This window comes from Mytilus galloprovincialis, chromosome 1 (assembly GCF_965363235.1).
Source record: "Mytilus galloprovincialis chromosome 1, xbMytGall1.hap1.1, whole genome shotgun sequence".
Taxonomy (NCBI): domain Eukaryota; kingdom Metazoa; phylum Mollusca; class Bivalvia; order Mytilida; family Mytilidae; genus Mytilus; species Mytilus galloprovincialis.
Window position 1 is genome coordinate 18,888,160 of NC_134838.1, and position 16,401 is coordinate 18,904,560.

At 30.9% G+C, this 16,401-nt stretch overlaps 1 protein-coding gene across 9 annotated transcripts in view; it reads right to left on the bottom strand.

The window, feature by feature from the left end:
* Positions 1–15,821, bottom strand: part of LOC143068172 (axotactin-like) — a 108,216-nt gene extending 92,395 nt beyond the window's left edge. For 2 of the 9 annotated variants that reach the window (XM_076242018.1, XM_076242032.1), the window contains exons 1-3: positions 15,706–15,820; positions 11,308–11,375; positions 6,601–6,687 (exon numbers count right to left, since the gene is read on the bottom strand). The gene's annotated coding sequence lies outside the window, so the exon portion shown is untranslated. Of the gene's footprint in view, positions 1–6,028; positions 6,194–6,600; positions 6,746–11,307; positions 11,448–15,705 lie in introns of those variants that run through there. The other 7 variants (XM_076242100.1, XM_076242093.1, XM_076242082.1 and 4 more) reach the window with 6 other exon arrangements.
* Positions 15,822–16,401: the final 580 nt, after the last annotated feature.

Genomic DNA, 16,401 nt, shown 5'->3' on the forward strand with positions numbered 1-16,401 from the left:
GAAACACTTTATTGTATTTTGCTAAGGAGTAATACTTTCAACAGAAAAGAGAAAACAGAAAGATTGCCAACAAACTTTTTATTTTCTTGTGAATATGTATGAAATACCTGCCACTAGAAATTTAACAAGAATTTATTTATGTTCGTATTTTAGCATCCATATCACCAATTTTTACAGGGTAACATAGCTTTAACTTATCTAAGACAAATATATTTGGAAATTAACTATTATTCTTTGAATTCTTTATATCTATATGGACATTGCCTTCCTATAACAGTGGGGTCAGCAGGGGCAACAAGTTTTTTGTCCAGACATAGCATTAAGAATAGCAGTGGAGAGACAACACAGCCAGGTCCGTGTTCTCAGAGAAGTCAAGTTGATATGAAATCGCACTTAAGGATGGACATTGTGGTATACTAACGCTACCAGTATTTAGTAAGACTCGGTACATGAAAAAATTTCTACAGATTTATAAATGACTGCATTGAAACCACTAATGAAAGAGCCTCTTTGAAAAACACATGCATGAAGCAAAATTATGTCAAAACATGCTTTGTAGAAGAATTTATGTGTTGCTTAGTGACATATGTTTTACTCTAATAAACCTCAAAATCAACTTACTTCCATAGATCCTTTCAATTATTCATCAAAAACAATTGTCTTCATCTAAGCCAGACTCTTAGACATGGTATTCAAAATAGGTTCTATTTTGGTTCTCCCAATTTAATTAATATAAGGATCACAAAGAAAGCAGGCAATAATATGCAGATTACACCAATAAATCTCCATAGGTTCACCATCAGTCCAAATTCATCAACATAAAGTGTCCTGACAATGTTATATTAACCTTATATGTCCTCTTTGGGATACACATAATTAGTTAATAAAGAAAACAAAGGTCAACCAGAAAGCAAACCAATTACAGCTGCTGGATGTCAGAAACTTTCACTAGAATACCTTGAAATGTAATCAAACGAGTTAAATAAGACAGCAGAAAACTTAAGGTGCTGTATAAACAGCCTTTGATATTGATGAGCACAAAACATAACAATTACATCCATCAGTTATCATTAAGTCATTGAAAGAATACTTAAATCATGTGTGTGCTCCTATCAGTAAAAATATTGAATTTCTTTTACATTGAATAGTACGATGGCCGAAGTGAGCCGACAAAAATACTATTTAAACTTTGTATAGTACTGTACAGAAAGTTTGTACATAATACTTTCTTGTTGTTTTACTTCCTGATTGAAAGATAGTACTCTGTACAGAAAGTTTGTACAATGTACTATCTTGTTGTTTTACTTCCGGGTAAGAAGATAGTACTCTGTACAGAAAGTTTGTACAATGTACTATCTTGTTGTTTTACTTCCGGGTAAAAAGATAGTACTCTGTACAGAAATTGTGTACAATGTACTATCTTGGTTTTTACTTCCGGGTAAAAAGATAGTACTCTGTACAGAAAGTTTGTACAATGTACTATCTTGTTTTTTACTTCCGGGTAAAAAGATAGTACTCTGTACAGAAAGTTTGTACAATGTACTATCTTGCATTTTAATTCCGGGTAAAAGATGGTACTCTGTACAGACAAGTTATGGCAGATCTGCCATTATCAGGGGTCCAACTGTCAATTTGATAATAAAGTCTTTAACTTTGATCTACTAAGCATATCTCCAATACGTTTATGTTTGCTATACGCAACTATTGGTGCTGTATTGAATACTTGTACACGATCTTCGTCAAACTGTACGTATATATGGATTATATTTAGTTATAAAAACTAACGGAATATATTGTTTTCTTCTGATTTCTTTTGTTGTAATAAATCAGTACGGTCAATTGATCAAGCATCAGTGATACTATCATCTATCTCCACGTTAGGGGGCGACCATTTGATATTCTAGGGGGGGGAGGGGGTAGGAGGATTTTGAAAATAAATAACTCAGCCTTGATAATCACAAAAATAAATGGTTTGTTCTGTGGTAGTCTGAAAATAAATTACCTGACTTGCAATGTATTGAAAATAAATAACTCAGCATAAATTCATCTTTTTCCCCAAAAAACAATTGGGAAACACTTCCAAATCTTTTTAATAATATACCTGCCAACTTTTGAAAATGGCCATTGGGGTTTTTGTGCGCGGCACCATTTTTTAGGGTAGAATTTTTCGCGGCATTTTTTCGTGTGATGATTTGGCTCCTAAAAGTGTCTGACATACTTCTTTTTTGGGGGTGATAGTTGAAGATGCTATTATAACCTATCTTTTTTTAAATTGTTTGATTGTTGTATTCTTTTTGTTGAGATAAACACCAGTAAGATGACTTTATGTTTGTCTGATACATTGTCAAGAAATAAAAAAAAAGTAATAATTCTAATAATTTAATAACAAAAAAAAAACAACAATATATGAGGGTCTGGAAATGGGGGGGGGGGGGGGGGGGGGGGTCTGTTGTTCTGTAAACATTTAATTTTCACCCCTTTTTTCTCTAATCTTCAAGTCCCTTGCTTTAATGAAAATGAAAAATCTTGCTTCAATAGTGCAGAAAATGAATAATCTGTCCTCTTATAAAAAAGAAGATGTGGTATGATTGTCAATGAGACAACTATCCACAAAAGACCAAAATAACACAGACATTAACAACTATAGGTCACCGTACGGCCTTCAACAATGAGCAAAGCTCATACCGCATAGTGAGCTATAAAAGGCCCCGATAAGACAATGTAAAACAATTCAAACGAGAAAACTAACGGCCTTATTTATGTAAAAAAATGAACGTTTACAAAAATAAATAACCGATCAAAAACAAATCCTACTGCCCCCCCCCCTCCCCACCCCCCAGAATATCAAATGGTCGTCCCCTTATCATAACCCCTATCTAATAATTTCACTATGAAATTAGTTAAGATTTTTTATTAATTTGTTATGGTCACTTGTGTTTCTAGTTTGCCGTATTGCTTTACCTTTATAAATCCTCTGAATACATGCTGTGAGTGACAGCTATTTTTGTGCAGAAACAGATAAGAATTTGTGTCTTAAAAATGACTTTGAATTTCAAGGTCAAGAATGCTATATGTTGTAAATCTTTGACCTTTAATTACATCAACATCTAAGAACGACATTTTATCGTTTTTGATTTTTATTAGGGGTTTTAATTATTTGTTAGACGAAAAAAATCTATTATTTCATCTGATGTTCCCTGATATGTTCCATTATATATCATGAATCCATCACCTCTATATCTGCCATGGTAGAATATTTTATCTCTATATTAAAATGCATATTAAATAATTTGATTCATTATTTCGAACATGTCACAGATTTCCGGTGAAGGAACTGCACCAACTAATTGCCGTACCTATTATTTCCTGATCCCATAAAAAGATAGTACACTTACAAACTTGTATGTACAGAGTACTATCTTTTACCCGGAAGTAAAACAAAAAGATAGTACATTGTACAAACTTTCTGTACTGAGTACTATCTTTTTACCCGGAAGTAAAACAACAAGATAGTACATTGTACAAACTTTCTGTACAGAGTACTATCTTTTACCCGGAAGTAAAACAAAAAGATAGTACATTGTACAAACTTTCTGTACAGTGTACTATCTTTTTACCCGGAAGTAAAACAACAAGATAGTACATTGTACAAACTTTCTGTACAGAGTACTATCTTTTTACTCGGAAGTAAAACAACAAGATAGTACATTGTACAAACTTTCTGTACACATGGTACAGTACTATACAAGTTTTAAATAGCATTTTTGTCGGCTCATTTCGGCCATCGTAGAATAGCGACAGACTATTGATATACAATTGCTTAGTATCAGAAAAAATATCAGGTTTGTTTAAAGGAAAGGAAATAGAAATTAAAGAAGTTCATTGATCATGTTCAATATCCAACACTTTTAACAAATTGGTTGTAACTTTTACTGAATTGTTTTTTACTTTTATGCATGTAATTTTTTGTTGTAAAATTGTTCATGAATTGGCTTTCATGTTCTGTGCAATAACCCACTGTAATTTGTACTAATAATATCACTGCCTTTAGAAGAAAGATTGAGACTTGGATTGTAATATCTTCCTGAAAATGCATGAAATATTTATCACTGGACAAAAAGCAAACAACAATGAGCCAATGGAAGAAAATCAAATTCCAGGAAAAGGGTGCAAACACGATTTAACTTCATCTATAGGTTTACATAATTTCCTGTATAAAATCAGGAAAAAAAATAATAGACAATTGTTTTATTTTAATAATGATAGAAAGGTAGATAAAGGTTTGTGGCAACAACTTTATGTTTGGGGCGTAAGAATGGAGCAGGTTACCTGCTATAAAGCTACAAAACAATGCTGATTTAGAGGGATTATGAAGATTTTGTATTGAAAAAATTAGTGGTGGCCATTTTGTTCAACATTTTGATCAAACCACCACAATAAGTAGTAATTAAAGGAATGTAAGCATAAAGTATTTGACAACTTCTGTGTTAGAAAAAGTGCATATATATGAATTAAACAAACAGCATTCCTTCAAATATATGAAGCAACAGCTTGTGTTTGTGTGGTAAGTCATCTAGGTTTCTAATGATGTAACTTTATTTTCTCTCATACCAACAAATTCCCATGCTGAGAACAATTACTAGAGACATATTTTGTATTATAAAAAGTCAATAAATATTTATGACTTATTATTTGGAGAAGGTGCAGTACAAACTTTGTACACCTGTTTGTTATGTGCATACTTCTTTTACAGATTTTTTGTTATGCATGAAAATATAACCTAAAAGATCTTTTTTTCTTTTTTTTTTGAACTTTTTCATCAAAGTCCCCATTCAATAATGACAAACAGAATAAAATCTCAAGTTCGTGACCTGAAGCTGAATTTGGTGAAATAAAATAATAATCAAATCAAGCTATCTTTATTTGACAGATTAATGCTAGGGGAACTGCTCTTTAATTATAAAATATGTGGTTTATGATACTAAATGTTTACAAACATTACTGTCATTGTTTACTATAGGTCACACGATGTATACAAATCATTAGTAGTCAATCCAGGATCAATATGCTTAGCAAATATTCTGTTAGGAACGCTTAAATAAATCTATAAGTAACAAACTTAGCAATTTTTTTTAATGAGGGGATACCCCAGGCAAGGGACAAAATACCCTAAAAGACTAATTAGTCCTAATAATCATGAACATCGTCTTAAAAGGGCCCAATAAAGTAACAGCGATGATTTTAAAATATTGTTGATTTATCTATTTTCTTGCATATCATTTTTTGTGGATAGAGGAAAATAGTTATTTTCTATGGGGAAAAATACAGTCAGAGCAAACTGCCTTGAATTTATGTTTTTTAATTCATCTAAAAATGTCTCTAGTTGAACTTATTCATTAATCTTCTTTACAATTCTTAAGATGTACTTTTCAAACATTGGCATAACCTTATCCCATTCACAAATAAATACACAAGTCATATCATATTAAATAAGTTGGACTCAATATCAACAAACCAATCAAAGAGTTATCTAATCTTGATTCTATTATCTGATTACTCAAGAGATATAACAGTAAATTGTTCAGTCAATTGGAAATTGACCAATCAGAATGTTATTTCTGTGACAGCTGTTGATTACTAAAACAATCATAATCCTATCCTTAGACAATTAGACATCAAATAGTTTAGTCACTACCAATTAACTCAAATATGTACTTTTTGTTAACATTTTGGACTAAGTCTACGATAAAGACTACAGAAATATTCAGAAGGAAGTATGAATGAAGAAAGCTAAACAATGGCAGTTAAAACTGATGTATATATATGTATTTAGAGTTTGACAAATACTTTTAGGAAGTGGTACTAGGTAGTCAAAAGGGCTTGATAAATTAAAAATAAGAGTCCTTCAAGAACCTAAATAATCTTGCTTAGAAAAGGTAAAGGACCTTTATACTCTTGCATAAAAAAGGGAATAGCTTTGACAAAATCATTTCCAAAGTTACAAAGGCAAAATAAATACATTTCTTACCGTTCCACGCTACTTGAACAATGACTATTGTACTTAAAAGTTCTAATTTCTATCCATGTTATTTTTCACAGCTATATGTATATTAATTGTTGAGAAATATAACCAATCATAAATTCCAAGGTTCCAGTGTTATTTCTATTCAACTTATGATCCAAGTCAAATTACAATATTAAAAGTGAAAAAATAAGGTAGAATTTCACATTGTATTCATCAACAAAATCATATAAATTCTATTAAATTCCTTTTCAAACTTGGCAAACATATTGTTCACTGGATATAAAAATCTTATATAACACTTAACGTATTTATGATATAAGCTGTACGCAAATTAGTACATTCGAAAAGGTAATACAAATAAATAAAAGTATATAAATACAGGTACTATCCAAGTTTTATTATAGTTATATAAATGAGTGCAATTTGTTTTCAAATAGATAATCTAAATTCTTTCCCTCAATACTTCCATAACAAAGTAATAATTTTTTTTCTCATATGATTTTCTTCATATTTAAGTTTCATAAAAAATTAAAATTAAAAGTAAATATAAATCCTGTTAAAGTAAATACACTCACCTTTGGTGATTTAATGTCCAACAAGCCTTTATGTGATCAATATTTATTCACTGTACAACATATAAAGTCTTCACTGTATTCCGGTAGCTGTAAAAATCCAATAAAAGATTACAAAAGTTTATCCACTGGACAGACATGAACCTATGCTAAGGTGTGTTAAAGGGCCGATATGACTACTGGTAATTACACACAGGGCAATATTAGTTATTATACAAATGTGATAATGATATATCTCTGAGGGTCAGAGTCTTGTGGGATAATTATGCACCAGGGACAATTCTATCACACCCCCTTTCATTCAAATGTTACAGTTTAATCGAAAAAATATGTTGGTTAATAGGGAAACTGTCATTAATATTTTTGAAAGAAATTACAAGTTAAACCTTTAGGTTCAATGCTATTTACATAAACTCTTGAAATTCTGTGCTGTTTGCAAATGTCACTTAATCAGGGGAAAAAACGTGACCTCTAATGGCCAGTGTTCATATCACAATTGATCGATCGTAGAATATATGGATTATTGGAATTATGTTTTTGACCGATTAAAAATTGAAAAGTAAGATTTGGCTGAGACATACCTCGCTAGATTTTAAAATCAACCCTGTCAATATAATTATATGACCTGAACAACACTACACAATCAAAGTCATTCAAAAAGTGCTAAATAAACCTTGTCTAAGAAGATTAGCAAAAATATCTACTCACTTATACTTAATATTAGATCATTTTAATCCAGCTTAAAATCACTAGAATAAAAATATTGCTTTAAACCATCATTTTCACTTACATAATAAAAATATTTCACTAACATATTCTAAAATAATTTGAACTTATTAAACTTTTCCGTTATTTAAAGTTTATGTTAATGGAATGCTATATCATTTAAAATTTCAAGTCATTGCAATTTAACTGCTTTTCATCACCTCAATGAATAATGGTAAAACCTCCTACACCTACTTGTTAGCGATCAATGGAACCAAAATGAAAACCACAACATAGGATGTCAATCAAATATGTACGAATAAAATTCCCGGGTAATAGATTTGTATACACCTACATCTACTACTATATCCTTATAAAGAGGGGCGTAAAGGGGGGAATCGTAACGGAGATACGCGAAATAAAATTTTCTTTTTACCAATTTCACCAAACACAGTGAATAACGAACCTTTTTTACGGCTGCACGTAATATAAAAATGGCAAAACATGTTGCACAAAAATAACCCTTTACCACCCTCTATAAAGCGTCACCCCTAATTTGATCAAGTTGCATACCAAGCAGTCTTAGGTCCTTTTCTCGCATAAATCCGGGTTTAACTAGCTCTATCTTGATTAGAAGGTGAATTATAAAGCTGGTGAGGAGTTAACCATTGAAGAATGAGGGTGACACCTATTATTTTTTTTTTTTAAAGATTACTGACGAAATAGGGCTGTTAGATCTTGTGTAAGGTTCAAACTGCTTCCACAAGTGAATCCCCAAATAACGACCCAAAATCTTCAAATAAAATACTTGTTCCTATACTTATACAATACTCGAGATGCAATATAGAAGAAACATTTTCACTCAGCCTTGAAAAGGTATGAAATTAAAATATAATAAAATTCATGAAGTATTGTAATAGATTTTGGTGCATAAATGTCATGGCCAAACATGATGTCATTTGAAAGAAAACTTACATTCATGCTTTAGCTATCTGCACCTTTGCTTTGATTAAATTTTGTATAAATCATATTAAAACTGTTTTTGAGGTTGATATGAAACCTCACTCAAGATGAACAATAACTGGGTAAAAGTTTGATATATACAATTCAAAGGTTATTGAGACTTTTCAAGTCATAATCATATCCTTTAGTTCATTAAATTTGTTTCAACATTTCTTAACTATAGACAATTTAAAGCTGGACACATTATATAAACACTTATTTATTAAATTTGTCGAAGATTGCTGCTGACCTCTATATGTCTTTTGGTCATTGGGTTGCTGTCTCATGGATGTTCTCCAAATTTACTTTTATCAAAATAATCATAAAGATTGTTTAACAAATTTTTGTTTTGAGAAACTAAAACAGCTCTTATTTAATGTAACTGGTAATTATGATGAAGTAAGTTTAGGGTATATGGAATTTCTGTTAGTATTTTTACACTCTTATAACTAACTTAATAAAAAGTAATGATTTCTTTGCTTTACATATTCATTATTATGATATCATTTGAACAGTTTTATTACTATTTTTTTTACGAAAGTTAACTTGTTCATTTAAGGTTAGAAAAACAATTTCTACATGTCCATGGAACCTTATGTTGTCCATATTTACTGATCAATGTTTGACTTCATATGTTAAATCTGGTAATTTTATTATATTTAATTTTTAAATATATCTATCAGGCAGATCAATGCATGTTTCCTGCAAATATTTATTATTTCTACTAGTCAAATTCTGAGTGATAATATTCATTCCATTTACCCACAAATATCATTTCCTCATACATCAGATACCCCTATAAAACTTGTATTTTGATAAAGACGGATCCCAAATTAATGAAAACCAGTTAAAATTGCTGAAGGATAGAATATCCTTAAATATGTTTTTTTTTAATTTATATTTTCTGAGACACTGATACAGGAAGTGTCTTTATACCATCCAAAACATAAATACCCACATTGTAAGCACTGTATTGTAATTGATCCCTGATTAATAGGAGACATAGGGTAATAAACAATGTGACAGCCATTATAGACATTACCAGTAAACTTAAAGATGATATTGGGAGGTCAACACATGGTCTTAGTAATGGAAAAACATCCATAATTATCTATCCAGCTCTAAATTGTCTGATGTCTAGACAAAAGACAGACAAGAGATACCAAGGGAATAATCAAACTCTCAAGTCAAAAAACTGACAGTGCTATGTAAAAAAAACTAAAAAAAAACAAACCAAAAGACAAACAGTTCTCAAAAACGCTAAAGACTGAGCAACACAAACTCTACCAAAAACTGGGGGTGATCTCAGGTGCTCTGGGAGATAAGCATATCCTGCTCCACACAAGGCACACATCAACAAGTCAAGAATGAATTGAATGAAAATTACCAGATTTGGGGAAGGTTGGGTGACTGCAAACATGTTTAACCTGTCACATTCTGTATGTGCCTGTCCTAATTAGGAGGCTGAAATTCAGTGATTGTTGTTTGTTGCTATACATCATTAATTAGGTCTGTTTTCTTAAATTTTTTTACATCTTGTTATGATGGAGCCTTTTATAGCTTGCTATATAGTATGGGTGTTGCTCATTGTTTAAGGCTATATGGTGACATATAGTTGGTAACATATATATCATTTGATTTCTGGTAGAAAGTTGTCTCATTGGCAATCATACCACATCTGTCTATTCTATATGAATAGAGATTACTGGTAATAACCTGGGTGATCTTTTCTAGTTTGCTTGCCTCAGGAGTAAAAGTCTGGGACTGTGATCCTTGGTGGAGATGCTGCAAATATTCATTTAAAAGCCTATAGTTTGAAAAAAGTTCAGAACGACACCAATGACTTCTTGCACTCAAGATGAGGTACCATAAGACCCCAAAGGCATTTACAAGATGGATTAGAATTCTCAATCTACCCGCATAGAAACTATTTCAAGAATCAATTAAATCCATAAAAGTGTTCAGTACTACCCATAAAACTATTTTACAGCATAAACATCTTTGAAATTAACCCTGGATGATCTGAAATATTACTATCAAGATAGAACTTAAATCATTTAATATAATAATTTCATGAACTTTTCAACTTGACACTAGAATTTTTTTTCTCTGTTATTGTACCAGTTGGTAATTAAAAAGTTACTTAATCCATTAAATAAAATTTCAGACTAAATAGCTTAATGAATAGCTTACCAGAAATAGCAGTATGATCCTTACAAGAATATCTATGTATGAAAGCATAGCTTGTGAAATGTAAATCAATATTTTATGAGGACTTTGTCTACGGAAGCAAAAGTTAATTTATATGACACATTTTTATAATGCAATCTAGACAACACAGTATATTTCAAGGGTATCAGGGAGGCCTATTGAGGATGTTACTGGACATTCATTTGACCAGAGGAAACTTGATACCCCTGATTAAAGTCTTATTTAGTAACCAAAACAAAAAGTCACAGGTCTGTTAAATATGAGCTCAAAGGTTAAACAGACAACCACTTGAACTGAAACTTCATTATATTTTAAATATAATTGAGAATGGAAATGGGGAATGTGCCAAAGAGACAACAACCCGACCATAGAAATAAAGTATTGATTGTAAAAAACACATCCCAACAATTTAAAGACAGAAAATTTAAATTGTTTATAGATTTTTCAAGAGTTTTAGCATACAAATGTAAATGATAGTGAGTTGATTGTAGGTTTTTCAGAAATTGCATCATATGGATCATTTTCAGAAAGCAGTTTGACAGGATCGGAGAATTAGATATTCTATTTTAATGCACGCATTCTACTTTCCTTTCAGTACTACAGCACTTTTCTGAATGACAGCTATACATGCAAATTAACTATGTACATGTACATGTATTTCTATCCTATGTGCATGTTAATTATATACATGTATTTCTGTCCTTGTGTAACCCCAAATTAACCTTGTCCCAACAGACACTGTAATACTTCTGATCAATAGCTCTCAATTAACTATCATATATTCTTTCTTACCTGGTTCTCTACCTGTGTTTATTTATCCATGGTGCATCAAGTTCCATCAATTGTGCAACTATACAAATCTGCAATAGACAATATTTTAATCATCCCATTATCAACTACCTTAGAGTCAGTGGTATTTGACTGTTAGAAGTGAATGTTTTCTAACATTGGCTAGCAGTTAGGTTAAACCTTATAATGAAGATAAAACATAAATAATTGATTAGTAATTTATTTGAGGTACAGTACACAGCAAAGTTGTCAATAATCGTTCGGAATTAAATTACTTAAATAAATTTACAGGTAATCTCTATTCCCGTTCAAAAAAAATCCAAGCATAGGACAAGTTGTAAATGTCTAACAATATCTTTGATACAAACACAGATAGGGTGTACATCTATGAGACATAGTGGCGGATGCAGGGGTGGTTTCCGGGAGGTGAATCCCACTTTCTTTGTGGAAAATCAATGCATTTGAATGGGGACATATGGTTTGAACCCCCCTTTTTTCCTGGGTTGGAATTTACCTCCCTTTTGAAAATGACTGGATCCGCCCCTGAAACAGCAACTTAAAGATGCAATTAACAAAAAGTTACCTTTCATTTTAAATTTGTATTCCAAATATCTCAACAAAAATAATCTATAATGAGATATCAACTTCATCAAGATGGACCAAAACTACAAAAGTTCTTTGAAAACATGTGTATATCATTATCATTAATATCAATATCAGTGAACCAAACAGAATGGCTGAAACAATTGTAAGTATTCTGGACATGTCACTAAGATGTACACTCTGTGACAGTTAAATATGCCAAGTATATACTATTGCCACCTGGTTAAAAAAAAAACGATGGACACAAGCATTTTGGTCAATCTAAGATTTATATTCTTTGACAGTAAAATATGCCAAGAATATACTATAGTCACCTGGCTAGAGTACAGAAATTGGTAGTAAACCGATCAAGGTGACATAAAACATATATTATACTTGTTAGCTATGCATTCCTAAGTTACTAACATAGCTTACTATGTTTTGTTGGAAGTACTTCATCAACCTGTTTACCTGGCAAGGTACCAAGTCTTATTTTACTCGTACAAGCTATTACTGGTAACGAATTGATGTAAAAATATGCTACAAGTAACATATTTTCTGTTTCAGATTTCTTCATGCTGTTAAAAATTACAAGTATAAGCAAGAAAAGTACAAATGAGAAGTCAAAACATTTAAGCATGTTTAGCAGATCGATTGATATTTAACGTCACTTTCAGCACTATCGACTAAGCTCATAAAGATGTTTTACAATTAGCCTAATTAGCATTGAAAAACTAAATTAATACTGAAGAAAAAATATTGAAACCAGATCTCCTTTTTTATATACAAGCTTTTGTCTTCTTTCAAATGTAAATTGTTGCAAATGTAATAACCCACTACAAAGCCTCAGATATTGGGACCATGTTACTTGTACATCATATTGTCAGATGAATTGGATATTGTGGATAGTGTGGTTTGTTTTACTGAGTAAAGTCTTATATTTTTGGATTTACTGTTATCCTTTTATCTATTTTCAAAATTTATATCAGCAGATCGAATAGGCCATGGTTTTGGCACAATTTTAAGTATTAAAAGTTACATATATCCAGCTTCAGTTTTGAAGTCATGCAAAAGAAAATACATCACAAAAAGAGGACACTGACTAACGTCTCCATTGGAAGACTAGAGGAATTATCATTTTATTGCTTTTAACTTTCAGAAGTTTGCTACCCCTTCCCTAAACTTTTCAGTCCACTCCTATGCTCCTGCTGCACTTGGATTGCTGTCTAGACTGCATTTTCTCAGTGGTTATCTCTAGTATAACAAGCTATTCTACAGTTTTAAGTATTGACAACCAAATTGCTGTTTTAGTAGTAGAAGCCCATTTGTCTTTCTTTCATCAGGTTAAGTAGGAATATAATTACTGACAATATATCTGAAGATTTATGTCAGGTGACATGCTACTTAATTATAGGTATAGACAGGTAAATGATGGTTAGCAGCTTAGTTAATGTAATCTATTACTGAAAGATGACACTCATTATTAGAAAAGTCATCATTTTTTATTTTAAATTCATCACTTACATAATACTATCTTATACAAAAATTTCTGATTCCATGTCTGACAGACCCAACAAAATCCAGGTGAAAATAATCTAATAAATGCTGAATGCTTTTATGATTTTTTTATAGTAAAAACAAGTTACATGAAACATCTTCTCTACTAAATTACTTTTCTCATAAAATTTGAAAATAGAGTGATTACATTGTTAAAATTCATTAGCTATCAGTGCTTTTGCTTGAAAATAAGATACTAATATACTGTATATTCAGAAATTATTGGGAGCTTTTTATTATTCCGAAAAATACCACAGAGTTGTAAATGCAATAATTTAATCTGGCTTTTTGAACTATTTCATATGTTTTAAAACAGGATTTTTCACAAAATTGTATAAATTAAAATCACATTTTAGTCTCAAATGACAAAATTGCAATAATAAATGTACGCAATAATTTCTGAATTTAAAATTCTATATCAACATTGTTGTTATAAAAATAAACAATTTTCTAAATTAAAAGTTGCATCACATTTAGAGGCTGTACCTGTCAGTCTACCTAGTATTAATTAATTAGTACTACTGAGAATACACTAGTATTTTTAGTACAAACATTTTAAGTAACCACCAATGATGATATAATCACAGCATGGAAATGGTTAGAGCTCATTTACCATACCTTCATTAACCAGAATTACACTTAAGTGGTGCTGATGATGTAATACCGAGGAATTTTCATCACTTTTCATATTTTCTACGCTGAACATGTTTATTTATTACGCATCAAGAAAATCATCAAGTTACAGTAAAATATCAAACATTATTAAATGCTGCGTTTTGGCGTAATTAGGCAGAAACAATTACCATACTTAATCCCTTGTTTAAAACCAAATCTCCTAAATATATTAGGGGTATTAAAGTATTGCTAGTAGTGCTTACATATTAAAGCTCAACTGAACGGAGGATTAAGGGGGTGGGTTATTTCTTGCCAGCACAACCCTAAACCTGGCTCCTGCCAAAGTGTGGGATATATATAGATACATGGAAATTAAAAGTTTAAATGAATAAAGAAATAGGACCTTTCACGCAACATTGATGCCATGTTAGATTAAAATAGATCAAGCAGTTTAAGAGATGATAAAAATCTAATTTTCTATAAGAGTTGCCATGTGCCAACAATGCAGCCATGTATGTGCACTGATCAATAAATGAACATTAAATAACATTTGTTTGTAAGGGGTCTGTCAATCATCAATCCCCCTCAGTAGCAAAATATCCTTGTAGTTTCATTTCAAATGATTTGTTGAGAATTTTTAAACAAAATTAAAGACTGTGATTTTTATCCCCATAAACCAAATGATGTCCTTCAATACATTTTGGTTGCAATTAACCATGAAGACTTAGAAACCAAGATGTAATGGAGAGGTCAATAAGATTTTCCACTAGCTTTCAGTGAAAACTATATGCCACTGTTAGCCATTTGACAAAGTTTAAGAAGATCACTGTTCAATTTCCTCAAATATCAAAACATTTAAACTTATGACAATAACTTATATAATAATACAGGACAAGTGAGCCAAAAAATTTTAACAAAAAGTAGCAATTACATTACCAGATTTCTTAAACATACATAGGCCAGACTGATGGACAGTACTTAATTTACTTGTAGACATATGCAAACAAAATCAACCTTTATTGAGTTGCTATGCTATTAAAGCTTTGAAGAGTACAGGTCAATGCAATATTTATAATTGGTTGGTCTGACATAATAATACTTATACAATATCAGTCATATATGTTTTGTATAATTATGCAATGTACTTTGTATTTGTCGTCTATGGATTGTTATAATTGCATTTGTGCAAAAAAATTTGTCTTTTGTCTATTGTATAATACTAACAATAAATAAGGATAGGAAAAATCAGGAATTTCACTGTCACAGAATTAAATCTCCCATAGTAACTGGGAATTGGAATCCTGAAATTCTATCAAAAAAAGGATGATGGGATAAACATCTCTTTTCCAAGACCTCTACGAAAAAAAATGTTTATTACCTTCAATTTGATTAATGTACTACTTTAAAGTCATCAGTTTTATGACAAAATTAACATTAAAGAATTATGTATACTGTTAAAAGTCATGTATATTTATCAACAAATTCATATTTCTCATAATAAAATAATTATTTAAGATATTTGTTGTCAATATATATACTAGAAGGAAGAATTGTCAATAAGTCAAAATGTCAAAACATGGTCATCGTTCATTTTTCTTTTGATTGATTGCGTTTTTGATAAAAAATTAAATAACTGATATAACTTACCTGAAAGTTGAAAAGGTAACTTAAAGGTAAGGTCAGGTACGGAATTGATCACTTAATCCTTCAGCAAAAACAGTAATCCTGCAAAATATCAATCATAATTTCTTCATTCATGAAATACTTCACTATTTACAAGTACTTTAACGATATTTATGTTTTTAAATCCAGAAGTGACAAATTCTTCTGACAGCTGTTTCAATTGGCCCATGTAATAGGTTAATATACAATTTGTGCACATCAAACAGAGATAGGTGATAGGAAATGATCTTACATTGATGGTTTATGTCTTGTATTCTGTAGGTGTTACCTGTTCAATAATAGCAAGAATTAATCAACCTGTGGAGATCAGTGCTGTGATGCTTGAATAAGAAATCATTTTTCTTTTAAAACAGGGCAATTTATTCATTTTTCTATAAATAGCCAATAAATTATGCAACAGATTGGTCATATAGCTTTGTAAGAATTATGACAAACAAAAGAGAATATTTAATCACCACAAAATGCTTTTCAAGAATACTTGAAAAACAGGCAGGTGCTTCTGGTTTCTTTTTTCTCTTACTTTGGCTAGTTTGTTCTCCTCTTAACTCACCAGGAGAAGACTTTGTTGTAAATTCAATATCTGGATTAAACAGCTGCAGTTTAAAATAGTGCTTACAAATTTGAACCTAAAAATCCCCTTCATTCCAAAAAAAATTCTTC